The sequence below is a fragment of the Girardinichthys multiradiatus genome, chromosome Y (assembly GCF_021462225.1).
Source record: "Girardinichthys multiradiatus isolate DD_20200921_A chromosome Y, DD_fGirMul_XY1, whole genome shotgun sequence".
Classification (NCBI taxonomy): domain Eukaryota; kingdom Metazoa; phylum Chordata; class Actinopteri; order Cyprinodontiformes; family Goodeidae; genus Girardinichthys; species Girardinichthys multiradiatus.
Window position 1 is genome coordinate 23955377 of NC_061818.1, and position 20293 is coordinate 23975669.

The 20293-nt window shown below is 42.3% G+C and overlaps 1 protein-coding gene across 1 annotated transcript in view; it reads right to left on the bottom strand.

Annotated features, from left to right (window-relative positions):
• LOC124864224 (mitochondrial import inner membrane translocase subunit TIM16-like) overlaps window positions 1–20293 on the bottom strand; it is a 107626-nt gene that overhangs the window by 69000 nt on the left and 18333 nt on the right. The window lies entirely within an intron of this gene.

Sequence of the window (20293 nt, forward strand, 5' to 3'; positions counted from 1 at the left end):
ACTCATTGCAAAAATATTTATACCTCTTGGGATTTTTTCCATCTTTCGTCTAATTACATCCTCAAAGTTTAACAGACTCACCCAAAATAGTGCATCATGATAAAGTGGAGGAGGAAATGATATAAGCTTTGCATTTATTTGTATTTTTAAAATGTGCTGTTAAGTTTTTATTTAGATAGATAGATAGATAGATAGATAGATAGATAGATAGATAGATAGATAGATAGATAGATAGATAGATAGATAGATAGATAGATAGATAGATAGATAGATAGATAGATAGATAGATAGATAGATAGATAGATAGATAGATAGATAGATAGATAGATATTGATTCAAACCATTCCATTGTATTACTAGCTGTATCTTTAATGTTGTCCTGCTAGAAGGTGAACCTCTGCTCCAGTTTCAAGTCCTTTGGAGCCCCTACCAAGTTTGCTTCCAGGATTGGCCTGTATTTAACTCTATCCTTCTTCACATCAACGTTCCCCACTGAAGAAAAAGAACCCAACAGCATTATGCTGCCACCACTGTATTTCACTGTGGTAAATATGTATACAAGGTAATGTGTAGTCTTAGTTTTTCGCAACACAGTGTTTTGCATTCAGTAAAAAGTTTCAGTTTTGGTCATATCTGAACAGAGCACTTCCTTTTGCATATTTGCGGTGTCCCCTGCATGGCTTGTGGAAAACCTCTTAAGGCAATTGATTGCACAAGATGTTATTTAAGGGTGAACGCAGTTATAGATCATTTTCTTCCACTTCACAATTATGCACCACTGTATGTTAAAGTAAAATTATAAAGGTATAAAATGCCACGAAACACATTAAGGTTTGTGGTCATAATGTGACAAAATGTGAAAAAGTCCAAGGGGTATCAAAACTTTTGCAAAGTGCTGTCGTAAACTAACAATCTGCACCTAAACAGCAAAAAAATTACATTTTCTATAACCTCCCTGTGCTGAAACAACCTAAATTTGAAAGTATCTAGTTTTCATATTCCAAGAGTGCGAATCACTAATGAAACATGCTGTCAACTAAGAAATCTTAAAAGAAGCACAAATGTTCTGCAAAATTTTTAACCTCTCTCCAACAGCGTGCGATGTTCCAAAGCAAAAATAACCCACACTGCTTTATGGGCGAGAACTGTAAACTGAAGGTCTTGGATCAATCCCTGAGCTGGAGGCAAAGTGGAAGTAAAATAATATAATTAAAAACACTCAGATTAAGGTAGTATGTGAATGTAACTATTGTGACTGCTATAAGAAACGGGTTGGGCATTGTTTGCAAACTCTTAATAAACAGAATGATCACCCATGCGTTTTATAGGTGAAGGGAACTGGTGGGGGTTGAATGCAGAACGTATGTACACACACACACACACACACACACACACACACACACACACACACACACACAGGTCCAGATTAAAAAATACATTAATATAGATTTTCTCAAAGCTATAAGCTGTTATGTGATGTTCCACACCAGCGCCACAAACTCATAACAGCAGCACCTGGCAGAAATAATTTAGTTTTCTCACAGAGAGGACGTATTTTCCTGAATTAACAGGGTATACAATGAACCCACTCATGATATTATAAATTAAATCTTTGCTTCCATGATGCTTTTAAAATGTACACATTATAACCCTTCTAATGTATAGGCAGTGTATAGGAAGTGACCTGGGACTTTTTTAAACTAGACTTTTAGCAATGGTTGTCCTTGTTTTCTAGGATCTCGGGTGGGAGCCTCTGTGGACTGGGATTGCTTTCGACAGAAACCATCAGACACCATTAAGTAAAATCATAGATTATGGATTTTAGCATTTCTTTGGATCAGGTTTCACTAGCCAATCCCAGGCCTGATTATTTCATAACCTGTAGAAACAAGAAATCACATACAGTACAGATCCAAAGTTTGGACACACCTTCTCATTCAAAGAGTTTTCTTTATTTTCATGACTATGAATATTGTAGCTTCACACTGAAGGCATCAAAACTACGAATTAACACATGTGGAATTATATACTGAACAAAAACGTGTGAAACAACTGAAAATATGGCTTATATTCTAGGTTCTTCAAAGCAGCCACCTTTTGCTTTAATTACTGCTCCACACACTCTTGGCATTCTGTTGATGAGCTTCAAGAGGTAGTCACCTGAAATGGTTTTCACTTCACAGGTGTGACCTATCAGGTTTAATAAGTGGGATTTCAAGCCTTATAAATGGGTTTGGTACCATTAGTTGTGTTGTGCAGGAGGTGGATACAGTACACAGCTGATAGTCCTACTGAATAGACTGTTAGAATTTGTATAATGGCAAGAAAAAAAGCAGCAAGTAAAGAAAAACGAGTGGCCATTTAATAAATGAAGGTCAGTCAGTCTGAACAATTGGGAAAACTTTGAAAGTGTCCCCAAGTGCAGTCACAAAAACCATCAAGCGCTACAAAGAAAATGGCTCACATGAGGACCTCCCCAGGAAAGGAAGACCAAGAATCACCTCTGCTGCGGACGATAAGTTCATCCGAGTCACCAGCCTCAGAAATCGCAGGTTAACAGCAGCTCAGATTAGAGAACAGGTCAATGCCACACAGAGTTCTAGCAGCAGACACATCTCTAGAACAACTGTTAAGAGGAGACTGTGTGAATCAGGCCTTCATGGTAAAATAGCTGCTAGGAAACCACTGCTGAGGACAGGCAACAAGCAGAAGAGACTTGTTTGGGCTAAAGAACACAAGGAATGGACATTAGACCAGTGGAAATCTGTGCTTTGGTCTGATGAGTCCAAGTTTGAGATCTTTGGTTCCAACCACCGTGTCTTTGTGCGGCGCAGAAGAGGTTAACGGATGGACTCTACATGCCTGGTTCCCACCGTGAAGCATGGAGGAGGAGGTGTGATGGTGTGGGAGTGCTTTGCTGGTGATACTGTTGGGGATTCATTCAAAATTGAAGGCATACTGAACCAGCATGGCTACCACAGCATCTTGCAGTGGCATGCTATTCCATCCGGTTTGCATTTAGTTGGACCATCATTTATTTTTCAACACGACAATGACCCCAAACACACCTCCAGGCTGTGTAAGGGCTATTTGACCAAGAAGGAGAGTGATGGGGTGCTACGCCAGATGACCTGGCCTCCACAGTCACCAGACCTGAACCCAATCGAGATGGTTTGGGGTGAGCTGGACCGCAGAGTGAAGGCAAAAGGGCCGACAAGTGCTAATCATCTCTGGGAACTCCTTCAAGACTGTTGGAAAACCATTTCAGGTGACGACCTCTTGAAGCTCATCAACAGAATGCCCAGAGTGTGAGGAGCAGTAATCAAAGCAAAAGGTGGCTACTTTGAAGAACCTAGAATATAAGACATATTTTCAGTTGTTTCACACTTTTTTGTTCAGTATATAATTCCACGTGTTAATTCATAGTTTTGATGCCTTCAGTGTGAATCTACAATATTCATAGTCATGAAAATAAGGACAACTCTTTGAATGAGATGTTGTGTCCAAACTTTTGGTCTGTACTGTATATAGTACCTTTTTAACAACATGAAGTCGGCTAAAAGTCCTCGAAAAGCAACACATCTCCACTAATTGATGTAAACCACTATCCAGGAGAACTCAAAAGGAAATCTTGCCATAATTGATGGAACCATGAATTCCGCTTTTGAGCAGAAAATCCTGAAGGAGAAAGTACGGCTTTATGCTGAAGTCCATTTAGCTTTTGCATTAGGACAATGACGCAATGTACACCAACAAGTCCACCAATGAATACCTCAAATAGAAAACCATCTGTTTGGCGTAGTTAAAGTCTGGACTAATATCTGATTGGGATGTTCAGAAACCTTCCATTGTGGCTGAATTAAAACGATTCTGCAAAGAAGAGTATCAGAATCAGAATCAGCTTTATTGCCAAGTTCATACATGCAAACAAGGAATTTGACTCCGGTACACTTTGCTCTCTGGTTTTTGTTTTTGCATCACAGAATATACATATATACAATATACAAATATACACATATATAAATAAAAAGGTGCATTTGCAACATCTTTATGCTGTTGTTCTGTACTCTATTGAATGTTCATCAGAGAAACAGCCTGGGGGAAGAAACTGTCTCTGTGGCGGCTGGTTTTAGTAAACATTGCTCTTTAGCGGCGGCCTGAAGGTAAAGCTCTGAACAGTTTATGTGCAGGGTGAGGGGGGTCGGCAGAGATTTTAGCAGCTTTTCTCTGACACTAGACCTGTATAAGTCCTGGATGGAGGGAAGGTCAGCCCTGATTATTCTCTCTGCAGTCCTGATTATTTGTTGCAGTCTGGACCTGTCCTGTTTTGTGGATGAGCCAAACCACACTGAGATGGATGAAGACAGGACAGATTGAATGATGGCAGCGCAGAAGATGACCAGCAGCTCTTGTGGAAAGTTGAACTTCTTGAGTTGCCTCAGGAAGTACAGTCTCTGCTGGGCCTTCTTTCGAACAGTGTCTATGTATGAGGCCCATCTCAGGTCCTCAGAGATGGTGGTTCCTAGGAATCTGAAGTGGTCCACAGCTGCTACGGTGTTGTTGAGAATGGTGAGGGGGGTGTATGGGGGTGGTGTTCTCCGAATGTCCACCACCATTTCCACAGTCTTGAGTGGGTTGAGTTCCAGGTAGTTCTGACAACACCAGTGTACCAGCCGGTCCACCTCCTGTCTGTATGCAGACTCATCACCGTCCTGGATCAGTCCAATGACAGTGGTGTCGTCTGCAAACTTTAGGAGTTTCACGGACGAGTCCGCTGAGGTGCAGTCATTTGTGTACAGGGAGAAGAAGAGTGGGGATAGAACACACCCCTGGGGGGCACCAGTACTTATAGATCTGCTGCTCCCCAGTCTCACCTGCTGCTGTCGGTCCGTCAGGAAGCTGTTGATCCACTGACAGGTGGAGGCTGGGACGTTGAGCTGGATGAGCTTCTGGTGAAGGATGTCTGGTATGATGGTGTTGAAGGCCGAGCTGAAGTCTACAAACAGGATCCTGGCGTACGTGCCTGGGTGGTCGAGGTGTTGCAGGATGAAGTGTATACCTAAGTTAACAGCATCATCTGCCAACCTGTTTGCTCGGTAAGCAAACTGCAGGGGGTCCAGCAGGGGGCCTGTGATGTCTTTCAGGTGCTTCAACACCAGCCGCTCAAAGGATTTCTTGACCACAGACATCAGGGCTACAGGCCTGTAGTCATTTAATCCTAGGATGGTGGGTTTCTTGGGCACTGGGATGATGGTGGATCATTTGAGGCAGAAGGAGACCTCACACATCTCCAATGACTTGTTGAAGATCTGGGTGAAGATCGGAGTGAGTTGATTTGCACAGGCTTTCAGGCATGATGGGGAGACGTTATCAGGTCCTCCAGCTTTCTTTGTTTTCATGCGCTGAAAGAGCCTATTTACATCTTCCTTGGAGATCCTCGGAGATCTTTATTGGAAGGTAGGGGGTTGGTAGCTTTGTGGGAAGAAGTTGTTCCTGAATGGGATGTGGAGGAGATGATTTGAGGGGTGAACGGCTTCCTGTCATGTCTGCAGTAGAAGCCATTCAGACTGTTTGCCAGGTGAGGACTCCTGTAGGCAGTCAGGTTTCTCAGACCGGTCCATACAGCCGAAGCATCACCAGTAGAAAGGCTGTTCTTCAGCTTCTCACTGCAGCTTCTCTTGGCTGCTTTGATCTCCTTTGTTAGTTTGTTCCTGGCCTGCTTGTACCACGCCCAATCTCCACTGCTGTGAGCTTCTTCCTTTTCCCTGCGCAGATTCCTGAGGTGTGGAGTAAACCATGGCTTGTTATTCCCAAAAGTGCAGAAGGTCCTGGTCTGCACACACATGTCCTCACAGAAACTGATGTATGATGTCACCACATCAGTTAGTTGGTTTAAGTCAGTGGCTGAGGTTTCGAAAACAGTCCAGTCTACAAAGCAGGCCTGTAGCATCTGCTTTGATTCCTCAGTCCACTTCTTAACAGCGTGAACCGTGGGTTTGGAAGCTCTTACTCTCTGTCTGTAGGTTAAGATGAGGTGGATAAGAGAATGATCCGAAAAACCCAGAGCAGCCCTGGTAACAGCATGATATGAGTCCTTTAAAGCTGTGTAACAATGGTCCAGTGTGTTTTTGTCTCTGGTGGGACACTTAATATACTGTCTGTATTTGGGGAGTTCATTGGAGAGGTTTGCTCTGTTAAAATCTCCCAGTATTATGAGTGGGCCAAAATTCCTCTGAAGTGCTATAAGAGACTGACCTACACTGCACTGACTGCCCACTCACTGCAAATGCTTGATGGCAATGACACCCAAAAAAAAGCCAAATTTAGCTTCTCTCCTTAATAGATTTAATCATCATTTGAAAAATGCATTTTTGCATTTACTCAGGTAATCATTTTCTGCTATTAAAATTAGTTTGATAATCTAAAACAAGTGTGACAAAACCCAAAGACAGAAGTAAGGGAGAAAATACGTTGTCAAGACGCTGCAGCTGACTGGGTCTAACTGTTCAGGCACGGTAAAAAAATAATAATGAATTCAAAGCTCACACTTCATTCATGCTTCTGCCAACACAAATGGTTTGTATGCACCATATAGTCTTTTTCTGTCCATTCATTGGTTAAACTCTGTATCTTTTAGGGACTTCTCACATCTGGGATTAAACTTTCAATTTACCATCAAGTCTCACATTAAACTCACACCATACTGCTCGAAGAGGTCACCATTTCTGGTTCAAAATGACCCTTTTCTTGCTGATTCTTAAATATACCATATTTCCTGATGATAATAATTATTTTTTGTTTTACATTATAATTTTTTCAACTTTTCCCTATTTTTTGTCTAAAGAAGAGTAAGCCATAGTCAATATATCAAAGCATTGGTACTGGTAATAAGAAGCTTTTGTATTTTCTCTGAACCTTTCAATTTATTATCCCAACAACTTTTTCTTCTCATTGGCTCATTTTTTGGTCCTCCCCAGCAGAGCTGACCTTTTAGTAACGCCAGGTCACCTCTTCTGCCTCAGGAAACATTTATAGACCATGGGTCGGGAAAAAGCAACCAAGTGAAACATTCAGCATGTTATAAAGAACATAAAACTGAATATGTATTTTCTCATTTTCAAGAGAGAGAGGTAACTATGTAGTGATGCAGAAATAAATAAATCTGTTTTAATATAATTCCAAACATTGATCAGATGAAGAGGAAGAGTTTTACTTTTATGACTTTGAATTTATGTTCTGTGATGCTGATTTATACAAATAACAGTAGAAAAGCAGAGCGAGAGGGAGAAAAGAAAAGCTGAGCAAAGAAAAAAAAGCATAACACCACTTTGTTTTTGGAACCAGATTCCCTGGCTCCAGTTTCTGGCCCTCGGTTCGTTTCCCCGCAGCTTGCCGCACATTCCACTTTCCTTCTGTCTAAATCTTTCTGAAGAACTAATAATAATGGATGGAGGGTGGTGTGCCACCAGTTCCTCTCCAGCTAAATAGCTGCCAATATGTGCCAGCAGGTGCCCTAAATGCTGCAGCAGCAAAAGAAAAAGGCACTGAGCGGGGAAAGATGAGAAGTCAGAAAGAAAGAAAAACAGGAAAAGAAAACTGAGGAAGAATTTGACTTTGGTTAGTTTCTGGCAACATCCATCGACAGGCACACATGCAATTCATTTCACATTTTGGAAGATTATTAAGTATCAAAACAAATGGATCACAGAGATTTTCTACCATAGTGCACTTTTAATAGGAGCCTTTTTCAGTCATTTCTCATTTAAATAAAAAACAGTCTGACCTTTAATTTTATATTGCAATAGGACATCATGAACCATGCATGTGAGTAAGGTATTAAAGAGATGAAAAGGGCCCTAGAATCATACCAGTAAGCAACAAGGGGCCCTCTCTGTATCTAAAGGCGACAGCTGTGTATTTGATTTGTTTTAGGGCTGAAACAATTAATTAGATTAATATTATTAATCAGAATCAAAATCAGAATCAGAATCAGAAAAGCTTTATTGCCAAGTACGTTTTTGGACATACAAGGAATTTGTTTTGGCGTAGTCAGTGCAATACAATACAAATTAAACAGTATAAACATATCTACAATATAATATAAATATATGTGCACAGTTTTAAGTGAGTGAGAGTAAATATAGAGCAGTATAAGATGCAAGAGCAATACAACAGTGCAGATGATCATTGTGCAAGTATGGCAGTGCAAGTAAAGCAGGAGTCCAAGCTGAGCGTTAATGTAACGCATAGGTTACAGGTGTCCTGTCAGCAAAAAAGGGGGTGTGGGGGAAAAGGAGAGTGTCAGTGTGGTTTCCGGGCTTTGTTAACAAGGCTGGTGGCAGAAGGGAAAAAACTGTTCTTGTGGCGTGAGGTTTTGGTCCGGATGGACCGCAGCCTCCTGCCAGAGGGGAGAGTCTCAAAGAGTCTGTGACCAGGGTGGGAGGGATCAGCCAGAATCTTCCCTGCCCGCTTCAGGGTCCTGGAGGTGTACAGTTCCTGGAGCGACAGTAGACTGCAGCCAATCACCTTCTCAGCAGACCGAATGACACGCTGCAGCCTGCCCTTATCCTTGGCTGTAGCAGCGGCGTACCAGATGGTGATGGAGGAGGTGAGGATGGACTCAATGATGGCTGTGTAGAAGTGCACCATCATAGTCTTTGGCAGGTTGAATTTATTCAGCTGCCGCAGGAAGAACATCCTCTGCTGGGCTTTCTTGATGAGGGAGCTGATGTTTGGCTCCCACTTGAGATCCTGGGAGATGATGGTTCCCAGGAAGCGGAAAGATTCCACAGTGTCAATTGTGGAGTCACAGAGGGTGATGGGGGCAGGTGGGGCTGGGTTCTGCCTGAAGTCCACAACCATCTCCACTGTCTTTAGAGCGTTGAGCTCAAGGTTGTTCTGGCTGCACCAGTCCAACAGATGGTCCACCTCCCATCTGTACGCGGACTCGTCACCATCAGAGATGAGTCCGATCAGGGTGGTGTCGTCCGCAAACTTCAGAAGCTTGACAGACTGGTGACTGGAGGTGCAGCTGTTGGTGTACAGGGAGAAGAGCAGAGGAGAGAGAACACAGCCTTGGGGGGAACCGGTGCTGATGGTCAGGGAGTCAGAGACGTGCTTCCCCAGCCTCACGCGCTGCTTCCTGTCAGACAGGAAGTCAGTTATCCACCTACAGGTGGAGTCAGGCACACTCAGCTGGGAGAGCTTCTCCTGGAGCAGAGCTGGGACGATGGTGTTGAAGGCAGAGCTGGCATAGGTTCCTGTGGAGTCCAGGTGCCGGAGGATGAAGTGAAGGGCTAGGTTGACTGCATCATCTACAGACCTGTTGGCTCTGTAGGCAAACTGCAGGGGGTCCAGGAGGGGGTCGGTGATGTCTTTTAGGTGTGAGAGCACAAGGCGCTCAAAGGACTTCATCACCACAGAGGTCAGGGCGACGGGTCTGAAGTCATTAAGCCCTGTGGTCCTTGGCTTCTTGGGAACAGGGACGATGGTGGAGGACTTGAAGCAGGCTGGCACATGACATGTCTCCAGCGAGGTGTTAAAAATGTCTGTGAAGACTGGAGACAGCTGATCAGCGCAGTGCTTCAGGCTGGCTGGTGAGACAGAATCCGGACCAGCAGCTTTCCGGGGGTTCTGTCTCCTGAAGAGTTTGTTGACGTCCCTCTCCTGGATGGAAAGAGAGTTGGTAGTAGTCCTGAACACATCCCAGTCTGTACAGCCTAAACATGCCTGGAGATTCTCCACAGCCTCACTGCTCCACTTCCTTGTCGTCCTCACAACAGGTTTGCAGAACTTTAGTTTCTGCCTGTATGCAGAAATCAGGTGGACCGTGATGTGGTCGGATTGGCCCAGTGCAGCACGTGGGACGGCGTGATAAGCGTCTCTGATGGTGGTGTAACAGTGATCCAGAATGTTGTCCTCTCTGGTCGGACATTTTATAAACTGTCTATATTTGGGGAGTTCGTGGGTGAGATTACCGTTGTTAAAGTCACCAGCGACGATTACTAAGGAGTCCGGGTTGGTCCGCTCCACACTCAGTATCTGGTCGGCGAGCATGCGCTGTGCGACCTGCACGTTAGCTTGCGGCGGGATGTAAACACCGACCAGGATGAACGAAGCGAACTCACGGGGGGAATAGAAAGGCTTACAGTTTATGATGAAGGATTCCAGGTCTGGAGAACAGTGCTGCTGAATCACTGTCACGTCGTTGCACCAACCACTGTTGAGGTAAAAACAGATTCCTCCACCTTTTGCTTTGCCGGAGAGTTCCGTGTCTCTGTCCGCTCTGTAGAGCTGGAATCCTGCCAGCTGCAGCGCAGAGTCCGGTATTAATCCACACAGCCACGTCTCCGTGAAGCACAAAACTGCCGATGAATAAAAGTCCCTGTTTTTCCCCAACAGCAGTTGTAGTTCCTCAATTTTGTTGGGAAGTGAGCGCACGTTAGAGAGAAATATTCCAGGTAACGGTGTTCGTAGTCCACGCTGGCGAAGTCGTACCAGCACCCCAGCCCGTTTCCCTCTCTTCCGGCGTTTCACCGCGTGAACAAAGGTGAGCGCACCTTTGACCAGAATGTCCAAAAATTCCAGAGCAGTAGGCAGAAAAGTTGGAAATAACTCCTCTGGTGTAGTAGCTGATGTTCATGAGTTCTTCTCTGGTGAGAGAGCTCCGGGTACCATCACAGAAGACCGTTTGAAAGCAAAAAACAAAACAAAACAATGCGCACCAACACTATACCAAAACTATACAAAAATATATATATATTTTGTATTTAAGATGAAAAGCCTTTTTTTTCTGTAAATATGCTCTATACAGAACTTCTCAAGTGGCATAGCTTTAGCTTTACCTGGTGCAAACCTGTAAAAATCTTATATTCAGCACCTTTTTTCTATCCAATTATTTATTTATCAATTAATCAAAAATATAGTCGACAGATTTATCAATTAGAAAAATAATTGTTAGTTGCCGGCCTAATTTGTTTGGTCAGCCTGTGGAGCTTCTGGTTCAGTTTCCAACCTTTAACCAACCATCCAGTTACAGCTGCGTTTTTTTGCCTTCCAGCACTTTTACCTTACTACTAAAACTGTACATTCGACAGCTTCTATAAAAACAATGACTAGTGTGCAAGCTCAAAATTAGCCATAATTTCAATTATGTTGACTAAATTATTGATGTATCATCACTCAACAAATTTACTGAAACTTCCACACCTATTAACACTAATTGTCAGTCAGTCAGTCATTTTCTACTGCTTATTCCATAGTGGGTCGCGGGGAAGCTGGTGCCTATCTCCAGCAGTCTATGGGCGAGAGGCGGGTTACACCCTGGACAGGTCGCCAATCCATTGCAGGGCAACACATATACAACCATTGCACACACTCATTCATACACCTAAGGGCAATTTAGAGTGACCAGTTAACCTAACTGGCATGTCTTTGGACAGTGGGAGGAAGCTGGAGTACCCGGTGAGAACCCACGCATGCACAGGGAGAACATGCAAACTCCATGCAGAAAGACCCCTGGATGGGAATTGAACCCAGGACCTTCTTGCTGCAAGGCAACAGTGCTACCAACTGCGCCACTGTGCAGACTGCAAAATAAAGATGTGTAAAGCTGTAGGATAGAACCTCTCTAGGACTGGACTTGAGCACCACCGTACTACAGTTTCACCGCATTTACAACAAATTTTCATTATTCTTGTACTCGTACTCGTCGTCTACCGCTTATCCGACCGGGTCACGGGGGCAGCAGACTCAGCAGAGACGGCCAGACGTCCCTCTCTCCAGACACCTCCTCCAGCTCCTCTGGGTGGAGCCCGAGGCGTTCCCAGGCCAGCCGAGAGACATAGTCCCCGTCCCCTTGGGCCTCCTCCCGGTGGGACGTGCCTGGAACACCTCCGGAGGAAGGCGTCCAGGAAGCATCCGGTATAGATGCCCGAGCCACCTCAACTGGCTCCTCTCGATGTGGAGGAGCAGCGGCTCTACTCCGAGCCCCTCCTGGATGGCCGAGCTCCTCACCCTATCTCTAAGGGAGTGTCCGGCCACCCTACGGAGGAAGCTCATTTCAGCCGCGTGTATCCGGGATCTCGTTCTTTCGGTCATGACCCAAAGTTCATGGCCATAGGTGAGGGTAGGAACGTAGACCGACCGGTAAATTGAGAGCTTTGCTTTTCGGCTCAGCTCTCTCTTCACCACAACGGACCGGCACAGCGCCCCCATTACTGTGGCAGCTGCACCGATCCGTCTGTCGATCTCCCGCTTTTCATTATTATTATTATTATTATTCCAGAAGACTAATCATAGTGGGTTCCATAAACATTAACAACCTTTTTTAAGTTGCCATGCCCCCGAAAATCGGAATTACATGAAGGAAATTTGGGCAACACAACAATACCCGACTTCCACATTGAAGATGGCAGCTCCTCCTTCTTACTTTAAGAACTACTTTTTAGTGTTTATAAGACAAGATGTTTCAACGCTGTTTATATGCACAAAATACCACGTAGGTCACTCTGACTTCCCAGTTCTGAGAAATGCAGAATCCTTCTTTTTGTAAGCGAAAGAAAAGTGTAGTAGTCTTCTTTCAGCCAGCAGACCAGCAGAGCACAGCAAGGGGTGGGTTTTTTAATGCTCTGTACCATCAAACAAAACTGGTCCCAAATTGTAGAGCTTTTGAAACCATAATCTTTTGTAAGCTTTGATATGAGTCGGTATACCTCGATGACTGCAGCCAGCACATGCCTAATTGTAGTCTTATTAAACTGTGGCCAGTTTAATAAGACTTAACCAGCTTTTCTTGCAACTACTCTGTTGGTGAGATTCATTTGAACAAGGTCTAAACAGTTTACTTTAAACACGCTTTGTGAACTGAAGAAATAGACAAAGACCCCTAAAATGTGGTTCTTAGTCAGCTTCCAAACAAACTCTCCTATGAATTAAACTGAAACACAGTACAGACCGAATGAATGGTCAAACGATATCCAATTCCAAACTGGCATTTTTCCTTAAAAACAGAAGCTATGTTGTGCCAATTTATTTAGGAAAAAATGCGTATAAAGCATTTAATTTCGCTGCTGCTTTAGAAAATGAAGGCTCTTTGCATGTTGGTCATTAAGGCATGGAAATGTTGATTTAAACATCAGTGAGGAAGCCAAATTGGAAGGTGACGATCTACGAAATGATGTGAAATAAAAAGCAACGGATGGAAAGATTTATCTGGAAGTAAAGAGGTGGAGTGATGATGAAATACGAGGACAGATTAGGGTGGAAGGGCACTGCTGCAGGCTGAGTTGAAGCAGGGCCACGTGCACTGATAAGTTTATCTCCCATTGAAAACATCCTAATGACAGGCTCTGAGGGGGGCAGTAGTTGAGGTGTGTCAAGTAGGTGTGTGTGTTTGTTTAGGCAGACAGCATAGGAAATAAAAAAACTAAACAGAAACACCTGCCATCTCTTGGAAAGCACCAAAGTGTCTCATTTCGAAGGAATGGAGGAATGGTGAGTGGGTGGATTTTGTTTATTCAGGATCGCATAAGCAGATGAGTAATATGGTACTGATAAAAATAATTGGGGCCTGCAGAAGAGAGGTTATAAGGGATGAGAGAAGTGCAGAAGGATTGCAGATAGCAGTGCAAATTCAAATAAGCTCTGTAAGGCTGGCAGAAGCAGCAGCTAGCTGATTAGTCAAGAAAATATAGCACATCCACAGATTCAGTCCCTTCACCTATATGATTTAGGAATCACAACTCGTTTTGTTAACAGGATTGACACATTAAATTAACATTAACAAATAGGATGCAACTTGATTAGACATCTTCGGATGTATTTCACAACAGCACATATGACGAAGGTAGATGAAGCAGATGTTCACTTGGGTTGTAAGGTCAGAAACAGCAGAGGTAAGTGAGCTTTGAAAGCCCAGTTCAACTGTTAAAATAACAGCTTTTTCTTTCTTTCAAAAATTGCAGATTATGACTTTTTCGTTTTCTTGCACAAAATTAGGTAGGCGACTGTTAAGAAAATGTTTCATTTAGTTTAGGTTTTCTATCATTTTCAGAGGGTTTTCTGTTAGATTGGATGATTTTTAGCTTCGTAGCCCTAATGAGAAACTGATAAATTTGACCTTTTCCACCATACCAAGCCTTACAACACTCTGGTGTGGATGTTCTCACTAAGGGAGGAATACTCAAAGCTAACTATTTTTAATGTCAGCAAAGCTTTTTAAAAAGTTAGAGGTTGCTAGAAGATATTCACGAGGAAGCCATCATTTTTACTGCATGTCAAGACATGCCTGCAGTTTTATCTGAGACTGAGATCAAGAGAGAGCAAGACTTTAAGCAGAAATCAGTAAGGCTGAACATATTATTGCAAAGCTGTTCTGTTTTAGCTGATTTAGCTTCCGACCTCTGTCAAGCAACATGCTAGATTAAAAATGCTTGCAGCGTTTTGGAAATCTCAGAGCAAAGGTGCAGATCTACACACCCCAGGGGATACCATGTTAATAATGCTAACCATGCTAAGCAAGCTGATTTCCTTAAGATCCTAAAGTCATTTGCAAACGTCAATTCTGCAGCCATTTTCTTTGTTCTTTAACTATTTTACAATAATAGTAAAACCTCGTTTTGTATCCTGTTATAGTTCTGAATCAGATATTGGCAGGTCAAAACAATAAAAAAAAAATGTTTATAGGAAATTGGCCAGAAAAGTGTAATCAGTTCATCTCTACTTTTTATCGTCATCCCACAAGCATTGTTTGATGAGGGCATGATATAGCTGCCATTCTCTGTAGTATCTGTGTGCTGCTACATTTGAACATAATACAATAGTGCACGCATAAAAACTAAAAGAAACAAGCCATTCATCACAATTATTTTATTATTTTTATGACATCTAAATAATCAAACTATTATTAATGGGACCGCTCTAACAGCCATTTGTATTCATATGGTGCTATGTTGTTTGCCAAGATGCTTAAACCTCAACATTTTCATTTAGGCCAAAGAGTTAAAAAAACATTAAAACAAAGCAAGTAAAAGTAATTGGGGTGCTGGCTTTGTTTCTGAGTTGTCTAAAAATCATTTGCTTGTTTACAGTTCTGCTGCATTTTCACAGCGTATTTTATTACATACGACTACGAAGAACTTTTACAGACTAGAAAAGTAAAAAAAAAAACTCAAGGCAGAGAAAGGTTCAAAAGGAAACCCATATTTACTGAAATTGGCCACTTCAGTCAGAAGGCATAATAAGAGAGATCTCAGTTTCAATGACACAATGCAGTGCCTGAGCCCCATAATCACTGCTTGTAAGTACAACCCGCTTGAGGAGGACCATCTTGCAACATCAGAAAAAAACCTGAAAATAACACAAAACTTGGCAAACCTGTGCACAACTTTCAGCATCCCCTGAATAGACACACTAGCATTACATTAACAATAGGGCATTTGATCTGATAAAGTCACTCCCAGTTAAATTAGTCACTGCATGGGGTCTGCCCTGCAGAATGTCCCCGGATGATTAAAACAATACCACTGAGCTCTGCTGCATCTCACCAGATCAGTGAAGTCTCTGCTAACGCAGCAGAAAACACATGTGCTATTCCACTAATATTTGCACATCAAGTAAAGCTGAAGGAGTGATCTATGGTTGTTTGTGATATGTTGCCAAGAAGCAATGCAGGATTAAGTTAAGGTTAGGTGAACAGTTTAGGGTGCTATTAAAAGTCTTTTTTTAAAAACAGCAACAGCTCCACATTCAACTACTGCTGAACACTGAAAAAAGGCCAAAAACTTGAAAGCTACACTTACAATTAAAGGTTTGAGGATTCGATCTAAATATGCAATAAAAACCATGTATAGATCTGATCCTGATCAAAGCTTGGGAGTTATCTGATGGAAACAAAACCAAATTTACAACCCAAATTCCCCTAATCAACAGCTAAATTAGGATGACACACTACCCCATGGCATCATAAATCTTTCTTTTCAGCACAAGGGAAACGCAATAACAGTGGGTGGGTTTAATTGGGTGTATTTTCTCCTTATTGTGATTCCATTTGACCTTTATCCAATAACATAGAAACATTTGTTTTAACAGTTAAAACAGTACAAAAAAACTGCAGAGCAAAGTGCAGCCGCAGAAGCTAAATGCCTATATCTTGGGAGTAGCACTCTGGAAACCATCCCTCAAGCATTCAGAAACTCAATACATGCCTTAATACTCCAGCAGACATTTATCAAACATTGCTGTGTACACATCCTGCATAACTCTCAAACTGCACTCGCATCATGACCATGCAATGTATACACATCTGCAAAATCCACTCTGTTTGTGGCTGGAGCTCCTGTGTAATCTCAAAATGAACTTCAGCTTGGCTTTAACGTGGGTGGGCATATTTTATAGAGAAACAATTTTTACAAACAGGTAGGAGTACCAAAGATACAATCACTCCATGGGACTGCAAATAAGGCCTATGTGAAGTAAAATTATGCTTACATCCTTCTTTCTGACTGTCTCTGTAGGGAGTGAAGGGTGTTGACAGGCACACATTATGTGCTTGTAATCCTTTTCATCACAGTATGCACTCACAGTGTCTGTAAGCTAAACACCCTGATTTACACACAGCTCTAAGAGGATGGAGACCTCTGCCTACAGTTCCTTGAAGAAACGTCATACCCATTGAAGTTTTCCACATTTTGTTATGTTATAATTACAAACTGGTGCATTTTCATTGAATTTTATGTCATATTCAAACCCATTTATAAAATAAATAAAATCCAGTGCAACCAAGTGCTATGAGAAATCAGAAATCCACTTGTGTGTAATTTAATCTCAGCATAATTGCAGCTGGTCTATGCAGGTTGCAGAACATTGTTAAACAAACAGCATCATGGAGATTGGGGAACACAGTAGACAGGTCAGAGAGAAAGGTGTGGAGAAGTTTAAAACAGGGTTAGATTACAAATCTAAAATACTCCCAGCTTTGAACATCTCAAGGAGAACCATTCACTTCAACTGAAAGGTGGGTCAAGCAGCATACAGTGCCTTGCGAAAGTACTCGGCCCCCTTGAACTGGTCAACCTCTTGCCACATTTCAGGCTTCAAACATAAAGATATAAAGTTCTAATTTTTGTGAAGAATCAACAACAATTGGGACACAATCGTGAAGTGGAATGAAATGTATTGGATGTTTCAAACTTTTTTAACAAATAAAAAACTGAAAAGTGGGGCGTGCAATACTATTCGGCCCCTTTACTTTCAGTGCAGCAAACTCACTCCAGAAGTTCAGTGAGGATCTCTGAATGATCCAATGTTTCCCAAATGACTGATGATGATAAATAGAATCCACCTGTGTGTAATCAAGTCTCCGTATAAATGCACCTGCTCTGTGATAGTCTCAGGGTTCTGTTCAAAGCACAGAGAGCATCATGAAGACCAAGGAACACACCAGGCAGGTCTGAGATACTGTTGTGAAGATGTTTAAAGCCGGATTTGGATACAAAAAGATTTTCCAAGCTTTAAACATCCCAAGGAGAACTGTGCAAGCAATCATATTAAAATGGAAGGAGTATCAGACCACTGCAAATCTACCAAGACCTGGCCGTCCCTCTAAACTTTCATCTTGAACAAGGAGAAGACTGATCAGAGATGCAGCCAAGAGGCCCATGATCACTCTGGATGAACTGCAGAGATCTACAGCTGAGGTGGGAGAGTCTGTCCATAGGACAACAATCAGTTGTACACTGCACAAATCTGGCCTTTATGGAAGAGTGGCAAGAAGAAAGCCATTTCTCAAAGATATCCATAAAAAGTCTCGTTTAAAGTTTGCCACAAGCCACCTGGGACATGTGGAAGAAGGTGCTCTGGTCAGATGAAACCAAAATCGAACTGTTTGGCCACAATGCAAAACGATATGTTTGGCGTAAAAGCAACACAGCTCATCACCCTGAACACATCATCCCCACTGTCAAACATGGTGGTGGCAGCATCATGGTTTGGGCCTGCTTTTCATCAGCAGGGACAGGGAAGATGGTCAAAATTGATGGGAAGATGGATGGGGCCAAATACAGGACCATTCTGGAAGAAAACCTGTTGGAGTCTGCAAGAGTCCTGAGACTGGGACGGAGATTTATCTTCCAACAAGACAATGATCCAAAACATAAAGCCAAATCTACAATGTAATGGTTCACAGATAAACGTATCCAGGTGTTGGAATGGCCAAGTCAAAGCCCAGACCTGAATCCGATCGAGAATCTGTGGAAAGAGCTGAAGACTGCTGTTCACGAACGCTCTCCATCCAACCTCACTGAGGTCAAGCTGTTTTGCAAGGAAGAATGGGCAAGAATTTCAGTCTCTCGATGTGCAAAACTGATAGAGACAAACCCCAAGCGACTTGCAGCTGTAATTGCAGCAAAGGGTGGCACTACAAAGTATTAACGCAAGGGGGCCGAATAATATTGCACGCCCCACTTTTCAGTTTTTTATTTGTTAAAAAAGTTTGACACATCCATTCCACTTCACGATTGTGTCCCACTTGTTGTTGATTCTTCATAAAAAATTAGAATTTTATAACTTTATGTTTGAAGCCTGAAATGTGGCAAGAGGAGGATTTGACCAGTTCATGGGCGCCGAGTACTTTTGCAAGGCACTGTAATTAGGAAAATAAGGCAAAAGGCTCATGTTAACTCTGTCAGCTTAAAAGTTTGCCTCAGGCAGTGGAGTGAGACACCTTGCATGTAAGGTATTTGCTCAGATACGACCAAAACAGATTTTTTGGCCTACCTGCAAATTGTTACCTCTGGAGAAAAAAATAACATTGCACATCACACTGAACAAATCATCCCCACTATGAAAAAGGGGGAGGTAGCTTCAAGCTGTGAAGGATGCTTTTCTTTAGCAGCAAGGGGTTTGATGGAAAGATGGAAAGAGCTAAACAAAGAACAATCCTGGCAGAAAACCATTTAGAGGCTGAAGAATTGAAACTGTGGCAAAGGTTTACCCTTCGACAGAAAAACAACCTCAAACAAACAAGCAAAGCTACGATGGCAAGGTTTAGATGAAAGAATATTCATGTTAGATTGGCTCAGTCTTAGACCAAAATCTGATTGAGAATCTATGACAAGACTTGAAAAGTGACACTCACACATGCTCTGTCCAATCAGAGCTTGAGCTATTTTGCATGAAGAATAGTAAGAAAGATGGAAATATAATCCACTGGAGACTACCAAGATAAGGCCGCCCTCCTAAACCTGGTAGAGATGTACCCAAAACACTTCAAAGAATACAGAATGCAAATGTTCACCACACATTTCAGATTTATGTATTTGTAAGAGAATTATGAAAGTCATGTAACCTTTTCTTTTCACTAGAATAATACACAACTTTGTGACAAGATTTGAAAACCTTCAGGGGGTATGAATATTTTTGCAAGGCACTGTAGATGCTTTTGCTAAGTTTTGTTAGCCTTATAAGACCAGAATTGGTATTTGAAACAAAACATTTGCATAAATTGTTGTAAAAGCAGTAGTATGATTTAGAGAATGGGCCTCATTAACTCCTGCTCTTTATATGCAGACATATTCAGATATTTGCTTAGATGAAGACAAGATTTACAGCCTGTCTTTTGTGTGAACACATTGTGCAAGCGTGGGGTCTAAATGTGGCAATTTAGTTTCCTGTCAACATCAAACTCAAGAAGAAACATTCACTGGCAGAACATAATGACCACCTCCCATCCTCCTGTTGCCAGAGGAACAAGGCCAGCTGAACTCTGACCCCTGCCTTAGACATACACTTCTAGCCAACAAACACCTGTTTGTTTTTAGCTGCTTAGAGCCCAAACCCCCTGGGGAAAGGTTGTGTTTCAGAGAGATTATAGCTACACTCTAACACACTAAAGGCTGATCTTTAAATCCTGTGTGCAGGGAGGGCCTGGACACTCGCAGGTGTTCAAGTCCTGATTAGTGGTGACACGGTGGATGATTAGCAGAGCCGGATGAGGAGGATTGTTTTAAAGGTTGTTGTCTGGTAATTAGAGTGCTGGCTTATGTCTCCTGACCAGTCAGAACTGCACAAGTAGATCCAACATACATCCGCATGTGAATGAGAATATATTTGTCCTGAAATAAGCTTGAAAATCGAAAATAAAACTAAACCTTTTAAAAATAAGAAAGTTGATCACACTTAATTTGACTTATTTAAAGCTCAGAGATAGTTTTAGCTACTATTATAATGAATCTGATGAGTCACATTGAAGTAGTTTCTAAGGCAATCCAAACTCCTGAGGCTAGGAAAATTAAAC